Source organism: Xenopus laevis, chromosome 3L (genome assembly GCF_017654675.1).
Source record: "Xenopus laevis strain J_2021 chromosome 3L, Xenopus_laevis_v10.1, whole genome shotgun sequence".
Lineage (NCBI taxonomy): Eukaryota > Metazoa > Chordata > Amphibia > Anura > Pipidae > Xenopus > Xenopus laevis.
The window spans coordinates 106656041-106671650 of NC_054375.1; the positions used below are offsets into that span (position 1 = coordinate 106656041).

General features: G+C 37.1%; 1 protein-coding gene across 1 annotated transcript in view; it reads left to right on the forward strand.

The window, feature by feature from the left end:
• The first annotated feature begins 225 nt into the window (after positions 1–225).
• LOC108711381 (WD repeat-containing protein 72) overlaps positions 226–15610 on the forward strand; it is a 142202-nt gene continuing 126817 nt past the window's right edge. Inside the window, exon 1 of the mRNA XM_018253064.2 lies at positions 226–305. The gene's annotated coding sequence lies outside the window, so the exon portion shown is untranslated. The remainder of the gene's footprint in view (positions 306–15610) is intronic.

A 15610-nucleotide genomic window follows, 5' to 3' on the forward strand; every position in this document is an offset into this window, starting at 1 on the left:
ATACTTCCCTCTAAAAGACATTTATTAAAAGCCTTACAAGCTGATTTATTTTGTATGATTATTAGCATGTAAAACAATGTGCAATGTATGTGTGTTACCTATTGTACCTACAGGAAAAGTTAGCATTTTATCGTACACCGTGTCTTTGTTTTGTGTCTGATTCCACCATTGTTTATCCTCACAACACTGGATTGCCATCTAGTGCAACCCATAACACTGTTAGCTTGCACATCAGGTTGTTCTGTTGCAGGACACAGAGAAAGTTATCATGAGAGAAAGACCTACTGTGCATATCGTCCAAAAAGGTATGTTCTGATCATTATTGGCTTACAGCGCACGTTTAATGTGGGTTGTTAAAATGTACAATCTTCTCTGCCAGTATGCCCTGATACTAAAAGGGTACTGTTATTCAGATGCAAAAATGTCTTTCTCTGAAAATATATAGTTATGTGTTTTTTTAAAAAGTAACAAGATAATGAGCTGCAGAGATTCACTGAGTTACAATGGCCCACTAAAAGGAAGGTCGCTAGAAAGTCAGTGTATCCATCTGCTTAGATAATAGCAGGGAGTCCAAACTGTCGCCCTGTAGCTGATTTCACTATAGCTTCATCTGATCACTTCGCTGTAGTTCAGCAACAGTTGGAGGTCTTCAAGTTGAATGTTTGCGTTATGTGAGCAAAGTGCCAGTGTTTTTGCTTTCCACTGAAACAAAATTAGTTTTATTTGTACTTGGCACAGTGGTGTTAAGTTGTGGCAAGCAAATAAATGAATGTAAGTCCTCAAACAGTAAGCTTATTGGAAAACATCTGTTAGATATGCTTTTCACCGAATTGGAGTAGAGGATTCTGAACTATAGGCCTGTATAAATACTGCATGTAGCCGATTACTTTGCTACTGTATACAGGTTTAGCATGTTTATCCATAATGCTTGGGACCTGGGATTTTCCAGATAAGGGATCTTTCTGTTATATGGATTTCCACACCATAAGTCTAATGAACATCATTTCAACATTAAATAAACCCAATACGATAGTTTTGCCACCAATATGGATTACTGCAGCTTAGTTAGGATCAAATGCAAAGTACTGTTTTATTATAGCAGAGAAAAAGAAAATCATTTTTAAACATTAGAATTATTAGATTGAAATGGACTCTTTGGGAGATATTAGGAGTAGGGTTTTCCCCATACCTGTACTATAAGGCCCAGGACACACATGCGAATATTTACAGCGTATTCGGCGCAGTGCGTACCGCAAGCTGGCCGCCACTTACATACTCTAGCGTAAGTGCCATTGCCTAAACTTGAAACCGCTAATGATGCAGTCGGCTTTTTTAAAAACCGTGTTGCGAACCGAGCTAAAAACGCTGTGTATAAACGCATGTGTGTCCATACCCTTAATGTTTGCCCCCAAGCACAGACATGGGTGTTGCAGAACTAAAATTAATGATTTCTTGTAAAACATGATCATATTATTTTAAATAGTCATTTGAATAGGCTGCTAAAGAGCCCCTGTGGTGCAACTAAACAGGCTATTTGTCTACCCTTGTGGTTTATTGTTGTGCTATTTTGCATATCAGTGGGGAATGTAGACATGTGGCAGTTAGGAATGTTTAGCTAAAGTAGTACCACTTGTTCTTGTTCTGGTTATGACAGGTTATTTTATATCTTTATATAACCATGCTAAGAGTTGTGGACTGGCACATGTTCCTTATTAAACACTCTTTTGCTTTACCATGGAATAATTTAGAAATATGTAGGACTGAGTAGTTACTATAAAGTGTGTGCCATATTTTTATTTATTTCTGCACTCAGCTTTGTGAAGGATTAGGGAATGTATACGTTTGCCTACAGAGAGCATTATGGATTTTAATGTATAGGGGTATGATGACCCCTTCTCTATAGATATACCTGTATTTCAGAAAATAGCCCAAAGGTGTAATATTTTTGCAATGAGGAAAGGACATACATTTCTGAGTTAGAAGTGAAATAAGCTATAAAATGCTCACATGTAGTCTCCTATAACATCATTAAGCAAGTAAAGCTTTAGAACCATTGAACTGGTTCTCTCTTTCCACATATAAGTTTAAGTATAGAATGACAGATGCTATAGCGCTTATTATGGCAATTTGCTTTGCTACCTTTCCACATAGGTTCAGATTTCAAGACTTTACTGAGCATTTAGTACAGGCTTAGGGCCAGTTTGGAATTGATGAGAACTTTATTCCATGGTTTATATCACATGAAAAATCAGCTGAGGTGTATAGAAAATCAGTACTTAATTAGAAATGCCTTTTTCATTGATTTAAATCAGGCCCTAAATTACAGTGCAGAGCCGGATTAAGTGTTGAGCACTATCCTTGCAGTTCAACTACTCAAAGTAGCCATACACATTCTGATGAATTGACATAGGAATCAGCCAACAGTGGTGTTGTGCTTAATATAGTAATAGCATTGGCAGTATTACTTAAGTCTACTAGAAAATCATGTAAACATTAAATAAAACCAATAGGCTGGTTTTGCTTCCAATAAGGATTAATTATATCTTAGTTTGGATCAAGTACAAGCTACTGTTTTATTATTCCAGAGAAAAAGGAAATCAAAAAATTTGGATTATCTGAATAAAATGGATTCTATGGGAGTGTTCTGAATAATAGGTTTCCGGATAATAGTTCCCATACCTGTAGTAAAATAATGAATAGAACTGGGCAATAAAATACCTAAACTACAAGGTTGAGCAAGAATATAGTCATATGTAGAGTTGCCACCTCACCCCTTAAAACTGAACACATATGGAACCCACAGCCTGTATGGCTAATTAGCAATTTATATAGATGCATGCTGCAGACTGAACTGATTTATGTGAAGCTACGTATCATGCATCTAAATGAGTTGTTAATTAGCCATGCAGGCTGTGGATTCCATATGTGTTCGGTTTTAAAGGGGTGAGGTGGCAACACTAACGGCACATTTACTAAGCTTGAGTGAAGGATTCGAAGTAAAAAAAATTTTTTTTTTGGGTACTTCGACCATCGAATAGGCTACTTCGACCTTCGACTACGACTTCGATTCGAACGATACGAACTAAAAATCGTTCGACTATTCGACCATTCGATAGTCGAAGTACTGTCTCTTTAAAAAAAACTTAGACTACATACTTCACCTACCGAGCTACAATGTTAGCCTATGGGGACCTTCCCCATAAGTTTTCTACGTTTTTTCTGATCGAAGGAAAATCCTTCGATCGATGGATTAAAATCCTTCGAAGGATTTCATCGTTTCAATCGAACGATTTTTCCTTTGATCGATCGATCATAGGATTTGCGGTAAATCCTTCGATGTCGATATTCGAAGTATTTTACCTCGAGGGTCAAATTCGAGGGTTAATTAACCCTCGATATTTGACCCTTAGTAAATGTGCCCCTAAAGGTATGCCTCTCTCCTACCTACCTACTCCTTGAACCCGACTAAACTGTGCTAAGTAGGGAAATACCAGCCCCTACCACTTGGCTAGCATTACCTCGCACAGTTGTGATAAGATTATAAAAAAAACTCACCTTTCAGCCTCTTACTGCTCCTCACTCTGCCAATGTTAAATTAAGAAGTGGCCCCAGTAACCCTTTATATACCCATAGCTACCACTTTCAAACCCCCCCTTTCTACCCTGAGCCAGGCAAACAGGCACAGGCATCCAAGGCAAATTTCCTGGTGTCGCCTGCCCCAGCCCTCCACTTGGCAACCACATCCCCCTACTCAGCATCGTCTACCCTTCCCTAAACCTGCTCAGCAACTCTCCCGTGCTCTCATCTCTGCTGGCATGCCTCCTGTTGTTTTTTTCTCTGCCTTTTCCCAATCAAATTGCAGGGCTTGATTTAGAGGAAGAAGGTGCACCTACCTTAGGGTCGTAGCAACTTCTTCATTAAAATGTGCATTTGCCCAAAGTCATGCAAAAGCATTTCTATACGAACATAAGAACAGTTTTATCCTACATCACAAAGGCTGTTCACAACTTCTTTATTAAAATGTCCGTTTATCATTTTCCTTTACACAATTTTATTAAACCAGGGCAAACATTTTCTAGGCTGCCAATAGATGTCTACTGCAGATTCCCTATAACTTCTCTATGTACACTGAAGTGTTGTAATAGTACAAATACTTTTGTAGGAGGAAATAACTGCATATAACGTGTATTTTGAGCTTTCTGCTACTTCACTGCCCAATTTTCCACTTCAGATGCAACATAAACCATTTTAATTAATATTATGTCACCAAACGAACTGAAATGGCCAATTGAATTCTGCCAAGATAGAGTCTTTTGATGAAAACATATCTTTATTGATTGCAGAAGAAGAAAATCATTCTTAAAATGAAATCCACAGAAAAAAAATCATATCCCTGAGAGAAAATTTCTGAGTGGCAGGCTAAGATTAACATCATAAAATTGAATTTGTGCTGCAAACCTTTGATGTAATCAGCAGCTTGGAGATGGTATTGCCCTCGCTGTGCTCTCTCAGATTGTGCTGAATTATTGTGTAGAATGAAATAAATGTTTCTGGTGTCATTCTTTCCAGAAACACAAACCCAGAGGCTGCAAAACTGTTGTTTTTTATAAAACAGGAAAATGACTGCAGTGAATTTATCTGTTTTAGATCACAAATAATTTTTTTAATGCTGTATAATACTATTTGTTGAATACGTATCGTGCTGCTCAAAAAAAAGCCTATTAAATGTTTGTATCGAAAAGCCTTTTTTATTTACTAAAAGTTTTATGTACATTGTACAGTAACAATAAATGATCTTGCACTCATTATTTGCAGCAGTATTTTTTTGTTAAATGTTGTAAAATATTTATTTGCAAATTGTTGCTGAAGTCATTGTCAGTATGGTAAGGAAATGCTTAAAGGAGAAGGAAAGGTAAAAACTAAATAAGCCTTATCAGAAAGGTCCATCTAAATATACCAGTAAACCCCCAAAGTAGTGCTGCTCTGAGTCCCCTGTCAAAAGAAACACTGCATTTCTTTCCTTCTATTGTGTACACATGGGCTTCTGTATCAGACTTCCTGCCTTCAGCTTAAACCTCATTGCCCTGGGCGAGAGCATGCTCAGTTTGCTCCTCTTCCCCCTCCCCTCCCTTCTCTACTGTAATCTGAGCCCAGAGCAGGGAGAGACTCAGGCAGGAAGTGATGTCACACCACATTAATACTGCAGCTCCTATCCTAAACAAACAGAGAGCTTCTAGAGCTTTTTACTCAGGTATGGTAAAGCATTCTGCAGAATAAATATAGCATTCTAGTTTGCACTATTGCAGCTAATCTATTGGCAATAAAATGCCTCCGTAGCTTTCCTTCTCCTTTAAATGTAATGTATAGTTCCATTCTGCCCTTTGTTGCCCTAAAACTGTGGTTTCTAAACTGTGAGAGCTGGGCACTCCTGGGTCCATTGTTGGGGTGCTCCATCTGAAGTATAGTTAGGGTGAAATTTAAAAAGAATGCTAAATTGCCTTTATATTTAATCCTACAAACCTTGGTTAAATGTCAGTTAGAGAGAGGTTTGGAGAGAACACTGGCTGCACTTGCAAATAGTCCTGGAAGCCTAGGTTGAAGGTCCATTATAGTGAGGTTTGGAGAGAACACTTATTGGCTGTCCTTGTACATATTCCTGGAAGCCAATGATGATGATCTGCTTTGGTGATGTTTGGAGAGAACACCCATTGGCTGTCCTTGTACATAGACCTGGAAACCTAGGTTAAAGGTCAATTAGAGTGAGGTTTGGTGAGAACACCCATTGGCTGTCCTTGTAAATAGTCCTGGAAATCTAGATTGATGGTCCATTATAGTAATGTTTTGAGAAAACACCTATTGGCTGTCCTTGTACATAATCCTGGAAGCCAAGGTTGATGGTCTGTTATAGTGAGGTTTGGAGAAACCACCTATTGGCTGTCGTTTTTCCTGGAAACCTACTAGGTTAAAAGTCAATTAGAGTGAGATTTGGAGAGAACACCAATTGGCTATCCTTGTAAATACTCCTGGGAATCTAGGTTGATGGTTCATTATAGTGAGGTTTGGAGAGAATGCCTATTGGCTGTCCTTGTACATAATCCTGGAAGCCAAGGTTTAAGGTCAGCTAGAGTGAGGTTTGGAGAGAATGCTTATAGGCTGCCCTGAATATTCTTAGAACTATCAGTGAATGCATGATAGAGCGACGTTTTCATATATTTGTAACCTTGTAATAAATTAAAATGGATCTTGACCAATGTTTACAGATCCATGGCTTGAACTTAAAACATTGGAAAACAACTTCCTTAAAGGGACACTATCACTTTAAATTATTTAACTATCCAAATCCTTGGTCTTACCTAGCTTTCATAGTCAAGAAATCAAAGCTTCACCTATTTAAAATACTGTGAGTCATAGCCAAACTGACATACATGAAAATGTCCCATTAGATTTGACAGTTTTATGAATGAAACAGCATGATGGATATTCTGTTTAGCAGCTTGATTTAATTTAATGGCACTCACTATAATTTGCACTTCAGTATTTAAAAGACCACAATGTTGATATAAAAATGGAATGCTAAGTAGCCAGCAATTTCTACATACTGTGCTGAATGCTCATAGAAGACTTTATTGTCCCACCTGTCAGTTATCTTTTTATGGAATTAGGATTGAGTATAACTTACATTTTAATGTGTTTAGTGGTTGAAACTTTAGCTGGAAGAGCAAGGGACATTTAGGGCTGTCTAAATTTAATTTCAATTATTTTTAAAAGCAGGAAGAATTACAGGCACTTCAAATGATATGGTATCTTTTTTCTGCTTTAGTTTAACAATGTTGTCTGACATTAACCTTACCTACTTATGCAAATTGCTCTCTAATAGCATCAGATGGGCATCCCTTGTATTTAGAGATGAATCAGAAATAAACTGAGCTCCATCTACTGGATCTTCAGAGATATGTTCCCCAGTATTATGTATATTCATGTTTGGAATAGATAAATTTCCTTTTGTATTAACAATGGTGTGGAGTTTTTTTGTGCCAGTCTATCTCTTTGTACATAAAACAACATCTGTAGGATATGGCTTAAAGTGATGAGGGCAGGTTTACACGTGTAATTTTAAGCTTCAGTGCCAGTAATACTTATTAATACACTATAGCTAATGCAAATACATATATTTTTGTTTTCCTCAGACACATGGTTCCTTCAGTTTCCATTCCAATGAACTTGTAATGTTTGGCAGATTGTAGGTCTGCTTTAATAGACTGCACTAAATATCAGGTCTTTGGGGTGGAATTTGTCTATTAACTTTTTGGCTGAGAAAATCAGATGCTCATGTCTAACAGTATGGTTTTTTCAGCACCCCAGTCATTGCCAGATTAGATTAAACAAAGAGGGACATGAAAGGAAAGCAAGTTTGTAAATAAATATTGATAACATCCAATCTGATTGTACTGTCCCCATAGGGTTCACAGTATTATCTCCCTATTATACATATTTTAAAGGTGTCCTTATTGTTCCATTTGCACCTGAACCCAACAAGTTATAAATTCATCTGATACTTGCCTGCTCCTGAGAAATGAGTTCGTTATCACCATGCAAGCAGATTATTAGTTCTATGCAGCTTCTAAGCATAGGTGGTAGAATGTTGAGTCAACTGCTAATTAGAAGAACGAGACTTGGCCAATACACAGTAGATGATGCAGGGAGTTTTATATCATATTCACAATTAAGAGCATACTGCAGGAGTGAAAAAGAGAAGAAAATACAATACCAGACAGTGAATGGTCTCACTTTCTAATATAGTAGTTTACGTCACTGGAACTGTTATGATGTGAGTAAATTCCTAGATTTAGAAGGAAACACACTTCATGTTTGAATAAAAAGTGCTACAGAGAATGTATATACAGTACAGATCTGCTGACCCATTTCCCTGAGTGATGCCACATGTCTAGAGAAACAAATTAATTGCAACCAGAGAGAGTGTCAAGACACATGGAAGTCTGAGTAGGGCCGCTGTTACAGGTCGGTCCCCAGCTGTCAGTATAACACGATTTGTTTGATTCTATTTCTGACAATTCAATATATTTGAAACTTCATATTTATAGACAATGCTAATTAATAATTAATCAATAATAAAACACCCTGGATCTAAAAATGAATGATTTGGAGTTTAAAGCAAACTGAGAGCTGTCCTTTGCATTTGCATTGTTATTAAGATATAAAAGGGCTCTTTTACAAATGCAAGCACAACTGATCAGTTCTAAAATGTATGCAAACGTGAGCCCGCATTGATGTTATTAACAAAGGCATTTTTGCTTTGGAAAAACCTGTGCTACAATTTATATGCAAGTTTGCCAAGACACATGGTAATTTGCACTGTATCGATGAGGAACATATGGGGGGGATGCATAGGTGTGGTGTCTCAGGCTCCTACTTGTCCTTTAAGATGTGCAACCTTTGGACAAACAAGTTAGGGAGCCATGGCAAGAGTAGGGTGCCATGGAACCTGTCATTAATGCCTTCCCTATGGTAGGTAAGGACAGGGCTTCCTTTCACCCATCAGTGCTGCACTCTGCATCTTGCTCTGGATTGTCAATCTGGCAAGAATGAGCACTAAGGGGTACAGCTTTGCTACCAGGGCATATGCACGATGAATGAGGCCCCTTTTTAACTACTGTAAATACTACCTCACCTGCTGGAAACTAACTTCCAGGTCACAGCACAGATTTTGAACTGCATCTGTTGCATAATAAAATGCAACATGAACAAAATGAAAACAATTCTCTTTTTTTTTTCAAAAACATTTGTCAAAATCCATCCAGAGATAAAAATTATATTTTTATTACAGCCCCCAAAGTATATCTTAGAAACCTGATCCAACATGCCTCAATAAAGATAAGCATTTTTCATGATTATTTTTTCTTCTTTAAAATATTTGTGTTGGTACTTGTGCTATTAACACATTATACATTATTTTATGTGTGTGAGTGAATATGTTGTTGTAACGCTTATGGGTGGACCGTTATTTGCACTGGAGGTTCCTGCTTTACAACATGTGCTTCAGTAACAGACAGATGCAATTGAAACACTGCCCATAGATTGCTGTTGTTGGCTTTATTATTTCTATTGAGAATGGAGGGAGCATGGAGGTCTAATACATAGCACACGGGTGACATAACTTAAGCAGTCTTTTGGCATTTGATGGCTGCCCAGAATCCCAAGTGTCACACAATATCGGTGCTGATGCTTTTGCCTCCCCCCTCCGTCTTTGCACTCCAGCTGTCACCTTTTGCTCAGGCTTTTGTGACTATGTTCATCTTCCACAAAGTGGTGCTGCTGCACTTTCATTAGATCTCGCGGTGTATACATTTAACAAAAAAAGGAGTCAATGCACATTAAATGGCACGAGGGCTTCTATTATTATCTATTACTTTATTATTTATATACATTTTTTGCTACAAATGTGTGGTCCTATTTAAGAGAATTTTAAGAGACAATTGCTAAATGCATTTCATAATTACTATTATATATATATATATATATATATATATATATATATATATATATATATATATATACATAGATAGATAGATATATAAATTATTGTACTATATTACAATAATTATGCAGAACTGTGTTTGTAAGTGTTTATTTTTTCGACAATGTGGGACATTTATGTAACATGACCTGATGCAAAACAAATTCTCTCTAATCCGTATAACCCAATATTAGAGGCTATTGTAAGGAGGAGTGTGCCTATTAGAGAATGAGACCGCACGTGCGATATTCCTTTCTGACCCCTTCCAGCTGGGCTGTGACCCACAGCACAGTGAAGTCAGAGGGCACTTTGCTCTATGCTTTTGTCCTGCTGTGAATTGTAGAACAGCTGCCATTATCAAACAAGAGAGAACAGGCTTACTCTGAAGTCGTGCCAGGATCCTCCTTCCTGTTATTAGGAAACAAAAGCATTTGAATTTCTTTAACTCTGTCAGGAGGGTTTACTGGTTACTTCTCAAAGATAAATTCAATTTTGCAGAATCAGAACTGATGGAAGTTTACTTAATGGGATGGTTGTGTGAGTTATAGCCACAGACTTTATTTTGTCACATGTGGTAACATCTCCTGGAAACAGCTAAAGCTCATAAGAGCAGTAAATTACTGTATTTTTGTAGGTGGGTGGATGGAATGTCGAGGCCATATCTATGGCTGGTCATCAGTTATACTTTATTGTAGCATTTATATTCCCTCTCTATGAAGAGAGCACATCTAATATACTTAGAGATTTATAGTTACATCTCTGTAACAGCCATTAAGTGTTAAAGGAACCTCTAGCATGTTCCACACCCCTCTGATTCAGAAGAAAGAAAGAAACATACTTCAATGCCAAAGGAACAATTGGACCCCAGAAGAAGTAAAGACATCTGACAGTACAGAGATTAAAAAAAGTAAAATAAACTGACTGTTTAAAATGAAAAATGCCAGTATGTAATTACATTCAAAATTAATATGTCTTTACTGTTGTCGAGTACACAGGTAAAGTGCTGTTGGTCATGCTTCCAAACTGAATTTTGGGGTTTATGGGTAGAAACTTTTTTTCTGGTTAATTTTTCTACAGTTATTCATTTTACATGTTTTTTCCCCAGTGCTATAGTAGAACCCCCCATTTTATGTTTTTCATGGGACCTGAAAAAAATGGTGTAAAACCCAGCAAATTGTAAAATCAGGTGTGAGTATTATGCATTTTATATTGGGGGGGGCAAAAAAATCAGTCTAAATGCGAGTAAACTTCAGAGGAGGTAAAATTGATGCTTTGCTGTATTAGGAATATATTGTAAAAACAAGGTGACCATGTTACTAGTGAACACCATAGGACTGGTAGGAGACCTTCATTCTTTTTGGTTTCCATAGTGCCTGGGGTTTTTGAATTACCCTATAAACAAAGTTAAGCAAGAGTAAGGGTTGCAGTGTTTAGGTGCTTAAGAAGCATGGAAGAAGTAGAAGCAAAACGAAAGAACAACCTGATTTAAAACAAAGACTGGTATATTCCAGTTAGAGACGGTTTTCCTTTGTTGGAGTTGACTTGGATTTAACCTGCTTCTGGATATAATGGACTGACAGTGGACATGATGAAAATTTATAAGACATCACCAGCAATAAAGTATTGTATAGCTGGAAGAGTTGCTACTATTATGGGCTGAGTATGTGAAACATATATCATATGCCATATCATAACATATGTCATTCTCTAGCTCTTACACCACCAACACTTGCATGGATCTTGAGGTCAAGAGAGTTATGTAAGAAATAAACTACTAAAAGTAGTCTAAGGATGGTCTGACATTAAATTGCAGAGTGTGCCATAAACCATAGGGGTAGATTAACTAAAGGGCGAAGAAGCCATCGCTAGTGAAACTTCGCTAGAAATCCAATCTGCAGGGACATTGCTAGTTCACTAACAGGCACAGATGACTATTCACTAGGGAAAGAGAACGTCGCTAGCGTTTGTTCACGACTTTTCGCTCTGGCAGAAGGTCGGTACTCCACAAATTCAGTAAAGTGTGGATTTTACTGACCTTACTTCTTTTTCCAGATTTGACTTCGCCACCTCAGACCAGGCAAAGTGCTTAAAAGAGAAGGAAAGCTTTAAATATAAACCCCCCCTCAGATGTCGTCTTAACTCCGTCTCCTGAAATGCTGCATTATTAACTTTCAAATTGTTACCATTTGCACACATTATTAGTTAAAAAATCCCCACTATTTAAAAATTTGCCGTCGCCATATTCTTCTGTGCACGTCACTTCCCTTCCTCCACTGTAATGCTACTGCGCTGTAGCCAGAATTTGACCCCACCATTTTGTAAAATGAATGATCTATTTGTACAGACCATTGTCAGACAGACCTGAACGCAGCTGATATATCTGTGTGCATCGCTCCTCCACTCTCTGATACACTGAGGAGAAAGCAAGTGAGCACAGTAGCTTCAAAACTTCTCTTAATTTTGGGACATCTCCATTGCAATGGTACAGCATTAATCCTACTGGTGATTGAGCTAGAGCAGGCGGGGGCAGAGAGGTCAGCAATGACTTTCAGGTCACATGAAATCTCTACACTGGGCAAAGCTTTGGAAGTTGTGAGCATGTACAAGGCACCTCAGAAACTAACTGCGCATGCGTGTGCCCTGAATAGAAGAATTTCTGGACTGCAGCAGAGGTATACTTTGCAGAACAGCTTAAAGCTTATTTTGAAATCGATTCCACCTTCAGAATAACTGACTAAATGTTGGAATAAATTACTGTATGTATATGTACATTTTAGGGGCAATGGTTACAGCTTTATTTATTTTTAGCCTTTCCTTCTCCTTTAAAAGAAGCTAGATCTTCCTCAATCTTTCCTGTGTGCCAAAAATGCATTAAAGTTCAAAAACGCTTGCGACTTTTTTTTTTAGCGGAATTGCCTGCAAAAGTCCTAACAAACTTTTTTTGGGTAACCGGTTTTCTTCAGACATTTCATAACATATGGAAAATTCATTTTACAGTGGGCTCATGTGTAGGGCACTTTATTAACTTTCTTGTCTTTATTAAGGTTGCCTGGACATTTGTAATAAAAAGTTGTAACTTCAAGCATTTGCACCAACATTTATAATAAAGACAACAACTTTAAATTACTCAGCCTATGCAAATTGACCTAAGCACAAGATCACTAGTGAATTTTCGCTAGGCACAAACGAACGCTAGCGCATTTTCGCTAACGCTAGTGAAAAGTCACCAGAATGACAGGACGAAACTCTGCATATTAATGAATTGGTGTAGTCGCAAATGCGCCTGGTGAACTAGTGAGAGCTGTGCGAAGCTGATGTTGGCGAAAATTCGCCCTTTAGTGAATCTACCCCTTAGAGCCGTTATAATAGTTACCACTCTAACTTGGGCCAAATTATTGTCACTCTAAAATTGTTATTCAATTGATTCAAATATGAGTTGCAGAGTTTGCTACACTCCTTATTACCTATACCAACTGACCATTTATTTGTCACCTGTTTAAGGGCAATCGTAGATGAGGAGTTTATTTGCTTTTCCGCCAGAATAGAGAATAGAGAATAAAACATATGCGTTCTAGAATCGCTCTAAGTTGCCTTGCCTTAAGTTACATCTTGGAGCAAGTGTTTTGTTTCCCACCCGCTGAGCTGCAAATTGCCCTGAATTATTGAACTTCAAATATCTACATTCATATGAATAGAGCAGACTCCACAAATGTATGGGGAACCCTGCAAACTATTTATTATAATTGCGGAAAGAATGTAGCAGTGGAAACCTGATGCTTTAATTCTGTTCATTCATTAATACGACTCCATCTGTATATAAATGAAAGAGCAGCTATGTATGACCTCTTCATTAAGCCCTTACTGATAACAAAATATAACAAAAATGATGTATAAATACTGTATATAAATGGTATGTCAAGAAGAATGACCGTATAGAAGTGAAGAATCCAGGAGACAAAACAATGTAATATTTTGTTGTATACCTGTTAAATTTACTAAACTAAGAGTGACACAGGGTTAAAACTATGGAACAGTTATGCATGAGCAGGCAGCGGTTGCTCTGTTAAACACGTCATGATTAGCTTTAGTTCATGTAGCCTCAAATATGCCTTTGGCAGTGTTTGACTTTGCTAAGGCAACTTTAAAGTTATTTTCCTTTATGGAATGCCTGAAAATGGTTTCTGTTCTGAACAATAATATTGCAGCCGGTGCTGCTGTTAGTTAAATCTTTTGCCGATGCATAAATCAGGAACAACAATCACATGCATTTTAGCACAACAGAAAAAACCCTTTCCCATGGATAATACCAATGTGAACCCAAGAAGGTACAGTATGTTTATATAAATATATATATTCTTTCTTTCTTTCTTTCTTTCTTTCTTTCTTTCTTTCTTTCTTTCTTTCTTTCTTTCTTTCTTTCTTTCTTTCTTTCTTTCTCTTATGTCTTAGGACATATATTAATTGCATTATTTGTTTTGGGTAGCAATCAAATACAGCTTGCTATGAGCTATTGTTTTTTCAGGTATCAGTACCAATATAAATAAGTTCAAAGATTGAACACAACGTGCAATGTTTAAGGCTCATGGTAAGAGCAGAGGTCTCTTGTACCATTTTTTTTACTTAACAATATTGAAATATGTATATAATTATATGCTATAAATGTGTGTTAAACTATGTTAACATAATGCTATACATGAAATATAGCAGTTTGCATTTTGGACATAGATTTGTTAGCTATCTGCTATTATGGGAAATTGTATACCGGCTAGAATTGATTAACTGGCCATCTTATCAATGGGAAACTTGTAGTATAGTGATGTGTGACTGACCATAAATATGGATGTGTGAATATAATTTGCCAGTCAAAATGTTCAATGAAAAGAGTTTTGCTGCCATGTGTATTCTAGCTTCCTAATCTTTCATGTGACACCCTACACAGCTGTGCAATTGTATTGTATGATAATGTACGGTATATTATTGTGCATAGCTCCTACTGTGTAACACTAATACAAGGTAAAATAGCAACTTCATATGTATTGGTTACCTATTTATTGCATTAAAGCACAAACTGGTGGGAAGAAAGCAGTTTTGAGATTGTTTTTCCTGTTATCTTGAAATATGACTGGGGTCACAGAAGATCTTGTGAAAGAAAGATATGCTATATGTGAATATAAGCAATGCATATGTGTTGAATAATATTCCACTAAATATATGTTAAAACCAGCATATATTTATTTTATATTATTTTACTCCAGTGTTGGATAAGTAGGCTGCTTTGCGTCTGATTCATGACAAAATTAAGTTGGACTTTTCCCTAATGACAATCCAAAATGAGTTGGGGGGGGGGGAAAGAACATATTAATCTGAGGATGCTGCATGAGTACAATAAAGGGTGTTCAAGGCTGGATGAGGTAGAAAATAAGCTACACATATGTATATACTTGTTACTTTCCTTATAGAGTGTCCCAAAAGCAATGAATATAAGTAGACAGCTTGGAGTCTTCAGATGAATTAAATAAGAATTTACCTCTACATAGATCAATTCACAACTATACTAATGTGCAACCTTATTTATTAGGACAGACAACCATTAGCTTGTATCTTAATGAGGCTTGTATTATGTGGCTACTCCTGATGTGGTGTGACAAAGGGCAATGATGTAATTCTGTTTAACAAAACATATTACTGGTGCATCAGGTAAAAGTTCCTACCTCAGCTATGCATATTGGTTCCCTCAGTAGCAGAGCAGGAAGTGTTCCTGAAAAAACATAGTCTTAAAGTGTTGAACTTGCTCTGTTGCACACATTTTATTTGGTGGGTGCTTAATAACTTTGTACCTTTTACATGTAGTCACCTTCAAGATGGCAATAGCTCCAGGGTTCCCCCCCATTAATTGGCTCATTTATCCTAACTGTCCTGTTTTTTGCGGGACAGTCCCAATTTTGACAGCTCAGCCACAGTCCTGGATTGTTACTGAAATGTCCTGAATTTCTATTTGATCTCCTGCACTGATGCCGGAAAATCTGTTTCTGAAATGCAATTAAATAAGCTTTTTTTTGGTAGAGAGCCCGGAAT